Below are 7,011 nucleotides of genomic sequence, written 5' to 3'. Positions count from 1 at the left end.
CTGTGGGCTAGGATGTGCATATGGGGGAATAAGTGCATTTATTCTTTCTGAGTTAGGGTAAACTTGTTTAATATTATATATTGTAAGTCCATTTATTTTCCTGAAAATGTGGCAATTTTATTTTTCTTTAGAGCTGAATAGTATTTCATTTTATAGACATACATTTTTATTATCCATCTGTTGATGGACATTTTCTTGCTATTACAAATAGAGCAGCAATAAACATGGTTGTCCAGCTATCTGTGTGATGGCTGGGTTATGGGAGTTCTCTGGGTACATGCCCAGGAGTAAACTAACACGGTCATATAGTACTAATTCTTTGAAGAATCTCCAAACTGATTTCCACAATGTGTAACTTTAATTTTTTTAAATCCTAATTTTAATGATGGCTCTTAAATGCTTTAACCTTTCTCGTAGCCCATCACCCAGCAGAGATAGTGGGAAAGAAAGGATACAGGGGAAGTGGACCTGTTTAGAAAGGTTCTTTGGAGCAACTCCTGTCTGTGCTGTCTGGAAATCAACAGTTCAGTTCACAGGTCAGCAGTGGCAGCTCGATCCGTTTGTGAACACTTTACAGATACACCAGCAGGGTTAGCGAGTAGTGGCACAACCTAGCAGAAACAGCCAGGCCTCAGCCTCAGCTTGAGTCAGCAAGAGGGACCCAGAGGAACACTAGGAGATGTTCTCAGCTGTGCCTCACTCAGGGAAGTGAAGACCAGAGAAAACACGAGATCGACAAGCATTGCACAGCTAGCTGTACCAGCAAGCCAAGCTCTCTGTCACTCAGTGGAGTCCTATTTATACCCTCCAAACATCACGTGTCCTCCACGTGCCCTGCTCCAGCAGGCCTCAGCACATGCATCCAATCAGCCCGAGTCTTTAGAAGTAGCAACAAACTGTAGCACGTCACCACCTTTTTGGTGCGTTTCTCTCTATGGCATCCAGACAAATGCAGCTCAACTACACAATGTAAGGCAGACCAATACATGTGTGTCATTAGCAAGGAATCCTTCATCACATGTCCTTTCATCTGCTTGCTTAAGCAGGACATCCTCTCTCCTGTGTCTGCTTCAGTGAAGTGTTCCTTCATGAGTCTGCCTTAGCCTTTCACCTGTGTCCACTACAACGAAATGTTCTTTCAAGTGTTTGCCCCAGCAAAACACTATCCAGCTGACTTCCCAAAGAACCCTTCCATTTCCACAATGGCTGTGTTAATTTGCATCCCCAGCCACAGTGAGCAAGAGTTCCTCTTCTCCCTCACGCTCTCCAACACTTATCATTCGATTTCTCGCCACAGCCCTTCTGAGGAATCTCAAAGCAGTTTTGACTTGCATTTCCCTGATGACTAAGGACGCTGAACATCTTTAAAAACAGTTACTGTCCACTCATGCCTCCTTGGTTTGGAACTGTCTATTTAGACTCATTAGCGCACTAGAAAGTAAGCTGATCAAAACATGGAGTGCAAGCTAGGAAGCAGCACTCCTCCATGGCTCCTGCTTCTATTCCAACCTCCTGGATCCTGCCTTAAGCTTCTTCCCTGGCTTCCATCAGTGATGAGCTATAAGCTATAAGCTGTGAAATGAAATACGTCTCCCCCCCCCCCCCCCCCGTAGTTGTTCTGCAAGTCTTTGTAATTCTGTTATTAGGTTCTTGCTTGCCACGTGGCTGCTAAAGATTGTTCTCCCATGTGTGAACCATCACACAAGGTTCACACTCTACATTCCTAACTATGGCCTGAAGCCTGTCTTCCCAAGGCTGCTCTCCCGTGTGACATATCTTAGCTGAAGGCCAGGTCCAGTCTCTAACAGAAGTCTCTTGATCTGAGGGTCAGAATCCTGGGAGAGACCCTCCAGCTACAGGGCAGATGAAGGTGGAGTTTCTCCAGATGTGCAGAGCAAATCATTGCTCTTAGACTCTGCTTATATGGGTGTCATGGGATTCTAGGACTGTGTCTGGTTATCTGAAGTGAGTGATGTCACTGGCTTTGGTTATTAGATAGAGCCTTGGGTATTGTGGGGATCCTGGCTAAGCTAGTTTTTTTATGTTTAAAAGGCATTTTTCACTATGCACTTTATAGCCCCTGTTCTTGTCGGGCTGAGAGGACCCACCCCGGGTTTTTTGCTTTTCTAACAGTAAGGGAAAGCCTGACTATGAGGCAGTCCCAGACAGCTGAAGGAGGTGTTCCCCTCCCAGCCACTCAGGATGAGCAGTTTCCTTGGCTCTTAGAATGATGGCCTCTTAGGGCCTTTTGTTCTTCTGTTTGAATGTCAAGGCCCAAGGGCAGAGAGCTAATTGGCAGCTGTCTCCTGCATCTTCCCTACCCAGTCCTCCCCAGGAGGATAAAGGAAGGCCATTTCTTTCTCACAGAGGGAAGGGGAAATGCCAGCACAGGAACGCGGGAGTGACATGTTCTCCTTCCCACTAGCTTGACGATGGGTGTGCGAGGCTGTACTTTGGAGTGCTGAAGAACGTTCTGGAATCACAAAGAGAAGCTTGCTCAACCTTGTAAATATGATTAAAAAAAAAAAAAGGCGCTTTCCGCACTACCCGGGGACGGGTCCATACTGCGTTGTTCTTGATTCCCATCGTAACTTAAAGGGAAGCTTACACAATGTCCGGAGCCCTTGACGCCCTGCAGATGAAGGAGGAGGGTGTCCTCAAATTCCTTGCTGCGGGAACCCACTTAGGTGGCACCAACCTTGACTTTCAGATGGAGCAGTACATCTACAAAAGGAAAAGTGATGGTATCTACATCATCAATCTGAAGAGGACCTGGGAGAAGCTGCTGCTCGCAGCTCGAGCTATTGTTGCCATCGAGAATCCTGCTGACGTCAGCGTCATCTCCTCCAGGAACACAGGCCAGCGAGCTGTGCTGAAGTTTGCTGCTGCCACGGGAGCCACTCCAATCGCTGGCCGCTTCACACCTGGGACCTTCACTAACCAGATCCAAGCAGCCTTCAGGGAGCCACGGCTTCTAGTGGTGACCGATCCCAGGGCTGACCACCAGCCACTCACAGAGGCCTCTTATGTCAACCTGCCCACCATTGCTCTGTGTAACACAGATTCTCCCCTGTGCTATGTGGACATTGCCATCCCATGCAACAACAAGGGAGCTCACTCAGTGGGTCTGATGTGGTGGATGCTGGCCAGGGAAGTACTCTGCATGCGAGGTACTATCTCCCGTGAGCACCCATGGGAGGTTATGCCTGATCTTTACTTCTACAGAGACCCAGAGGAGACTGAGAAGGAGGAGCAGGCTGCTGCCGAGAAGGCTGTGACCGAGGAGGAATTCCAGGGTGAATGGACCGCACCAGCTCCTGAGTTCACTGCTGCTCAGCCTGAGGTGGCTGACTGGTCTGAGGGTGTGCAGCTTCCCTCTGTGCCCATCCAGCAGTTCCCCACGGAAGACTGGTGTGCACAACCAGCCACTGAGGATTGGTCAGCAGCTCCCCCAGCGCAGGCCACTGAGTGGGTTGGAGCCACCACTGAGTGGTCCTGAGCTGCTCTGCAGACGCCTGAGCAAAGGGAAAAAAGATGGAAAGAAAATAAAGTTGCTAAAAGCTGAAGAAAAAAAAAAAGCAACATGCCGAATTATACATGATGGAAAAGCAAATCATATGGTATATGAGTTATATTTAATTTATGTATTTTAAGTAGCTGAGTTCACTCGTGTCTTATCTCGAGCTCTCGGTTGACCTGGGACCCGGCCTCTCACTGCTCTCTGTTCTTCAGGGAGCCTGGGCCTGTTCTCCTCCTGAGGAGCCTCCAGGGTTGGGTTGGAGTGAAGAGCCCTGAGCGTGTCCTGTCAGTCACAGTCTGGAGGGGCAGGGACGACCCCCATGCAGGCCACCCAGTGGAGCAGCAGCCACAGAGAAAGCATTTTTTTCTGACGCAGGGAGGGAAAAGGTACGGGATTCTCTGGTGAAGCCAGGATACCTGGAGCTCGGTTCCAGCAGCTGAACAAGACCACCGAAGTCGTTTCAAATGAACAGACACAAGTCCATGATTGGGGTTTTGCTAGAGTGATATTTACTTTATTTTCTAAAACTGTCTTATCAGATTTCTATAGGCTTAGATTTTTCAAAAGCTTCTTTAATAAGGGTTCTCAAATGCTTCAACCTCCCTTCTAGCCCACTGGCCAAAGGTAGAGGGGGAAAGATGGTAAATAGGAGGAAAAGGGATGTGGACTTATTTAGAAGTAATTCTTTGAGGTTTCCAATCTCCATTTGTCAGGAGACTAGCAGTCCTTTCTCTGGTCTTGCCATCACGTGAGTCTGCATCACATGACACAACCAGAAATTTCCACTTCATTTCCCCCTTTTGTTTACAAATTGTTTTTCTCCTAACATTAACAATCTACACACAATAAAGAACTATAAAACCATAAGCTGGAACTTTACATCATATTTTAAATAAACAGCTTATGTACAACACAGTCTAACAAAACAACCTTAAATTCCTATCAGAATATAATAACCCAAACAAAACAATCTACCACACCAGATGAGACCAACCATACCATAGCAAATAACCAAAACCATTCATCCCAACTTAAGGGGTCCGGGTGATCTTATAATTGCTTCTTACTGAATTGGGGTGAAGCGCTCTTGTTTGGGGTTCAAGAAAAAAATGGTTTACCTGAAAAAAGCTATCTGTAGTATTTGGTGCAGCCTCTGTGTGTCTGTCCAGTCTCTGTGCGATCAGTCAGTGAGGCTAGCCCTTTTGAAGTTGATTTGCATGCATATTTTGGAGACATCGGCAACTGAGACAGTCTGCAGAGGGAATCACCTGGGCTTATCTGTTTTGAGACTGAGACAGTCTGCAGCGGGAATCACCTGGGCTTATCTGTTTTGAGGAGACATTCATGTCTAAGCTGATAAGAGGTTTTCCCTGGTCAGATCTAACCGTTATAAATTTTGTTGTTAATTATACTTTTTCATTTCTGTAGATGTGTAAGCATAACCATGCCCCCATCTTAAGCCTATTGCAGGATTCCTGTTAACACAGCCTTATACTTCTTCAGGCTTTGTTTTGTTTTGTTTTTGTTGACCCAGTGTCTCTCAGCTGCTGTTGTTCCTTTTTTCATCAACATTAAGAAAATTAGAGTTAAACAAAACATTATTAAGTCTTTCCCTGGGGTTTTAGTCTATCTTTCTGTTTAATAAGCATTTCTTTTAAGGTACACTTGGCTCTTTCTATAACTGCTTGTCCATGGGATAGTATGGATACTAGCAACATGCTTTATACTGTAATATGAAAAGAAATGTTTTATCTTATTGGATATATATATATAAGCATTATCAGTTTTAACTTGGGTAGGTATCCCCATAGTGGGCATTATTTTCATTAAGTATATAATTACACAATCAGCCTTTCAGAACTTAAAGCAGTTGCCCATTGAAACCCTGAGTACGTGTCAATGCTATTGTTTTTATCACTTTTTCTATTAATATGATGTTTTTCATTAAACTTTGAGGCTTCTAACACATTTCCTGTTAGTAACTGGTCAATTTCGTCATTTCCTTGAGCTAAAGGACCTGGCAAACCTGTATGAGACTGAGTATGCTGCGGTGATAAAACACTCCACAAAGAGCAGCTGATGGAAGAAGAGGTTTGTTTGGCTTGTAATTACAGATTACATCACAGTATGGGAGAAATCAAGGCAGGAACTTCAAGCAATCACATCACATTCACAGTCAAGAGCACACAAGCTTACTGCTTAGCTCTGACAGAGTCTGGGACCTAAAACCAGGAAATGGCGCTGTGTGTACTCAGGGCGAATCTCTCCACTTCAGTTAACCTCCTTAAGAATGTCAAATATTTGGTTATAGCAATAGAAGATGGAGCAAGTTGGCTGAGGAGATGGGAGAGTTTGTTCCACAAACAGGAAGACACAGGATTTTCAGCACGCATGTAAAAGCCAGGGACCCTAATGCTGGGGGTATATGTGCAGCTGGGAACCCTAATGCTGGAGGTATATGTGCAGCTGGGAACCCTAATGCTGGAGGTATATGTGCAGCTGGGAACCCTAATGCTGGGGGTATATGTGCAGCTGGGAACCCTAATGCTGGAGGTATATGTGCGGCTGGGAACCCTAATGCTGGGGGTATATGTGTGGCTGGGAACCCTAATGCTGGGGGTATATGTGTGGCTGGGAACCCTAATGCTGGGGGTATATGTGCGTCTGGGTGGGCAGATCCCATGACTCACCAGCTGGCCCTCTAGCTGAAGTGCTGAGCTCTAGGGTCACTGAGAGAGCCTGGATCAAATGCTTAAGTAGACAATGATAGAGGAAGAGATCCTGATGTCACCTTCCAGTCTGTATGCAAACGGAAAAGGACACGTATAAATACAAGTTCATGTGTGCACATATAGAGTAAGTTTCTGACAGTGCTGCTTCTTACTGATTTGTCACTTCAAGGCCTATCCTGGCTTATGTTCGCCTTGACTTGTAAATAAATATAAGCAAACAAAGATGTGTTTTCAGTGGGAGAGACAATTTGTGTCTAGTGGTTCAGTTCGTGCATTGTTATGGGTAATGCAGAACATGTTTAATTGTTAAAGTTTTTATTGTTTTTTTTAAGTCTATTCTTTTAGACTTTCAGTAATTTTTACTGCTTTATAAGAGAATATTATATGTAACCCATAGCTATATATAATATAAAGCTATATTATATATTAATATATAAAGTTATATAAGATACAATATAAATAGAAAATTATTTTATCTAGAGACATATTATGAACTACAACACATACAGAAAAGTGTCTTTTCTCTTTCCTCTTTCCTCCTAGATGTAAATATTCAAATCAGCCCTGAGTGACATGAAATGGATATGTTACTTAGAGTTGCATGGAGTTTATGGGTTACTTTTAAGAGAAATTATGATATTGAGATTCTTCACTAAGGAAATGATCTTTGTCAAGACTAAACCATGAAGATCCATGATAGAAACAACTCATCCATAGAGAACAGCAACACTGAAGCCGAGATAAATTCTCCACACAAGG

The 7,011-nt window shown here is 44.4% G+C and overlaps 1 pseudogene; it reads left to right on the top strand.

Annotated features, from left to right (window-relative positions):
• Rpsa-ps4 (ribosomal protein S4, pseudogene 4) lies at positions 2,537–3,564 on the top strand (annotated as a pseudogene).

The sequence above is a fragment of the Mus musculus genome, chromosome 11 (assembly GCF_000001635.26).
Source record: "Mus musculus strain C57BL/6J chromosome 11, GRCm38.p6 C57BL/6J".
NCBI classification, from domain to species: Eukaryota; Metazoa; Chordata; class Mammalia; order Rodentia; family Muridae; genus Mus; species Mus musculus.
Note: the sequence above shows the minus strand (reverse complement) of the source record. Positions and strands in the feature narration are given on the sequence as shown.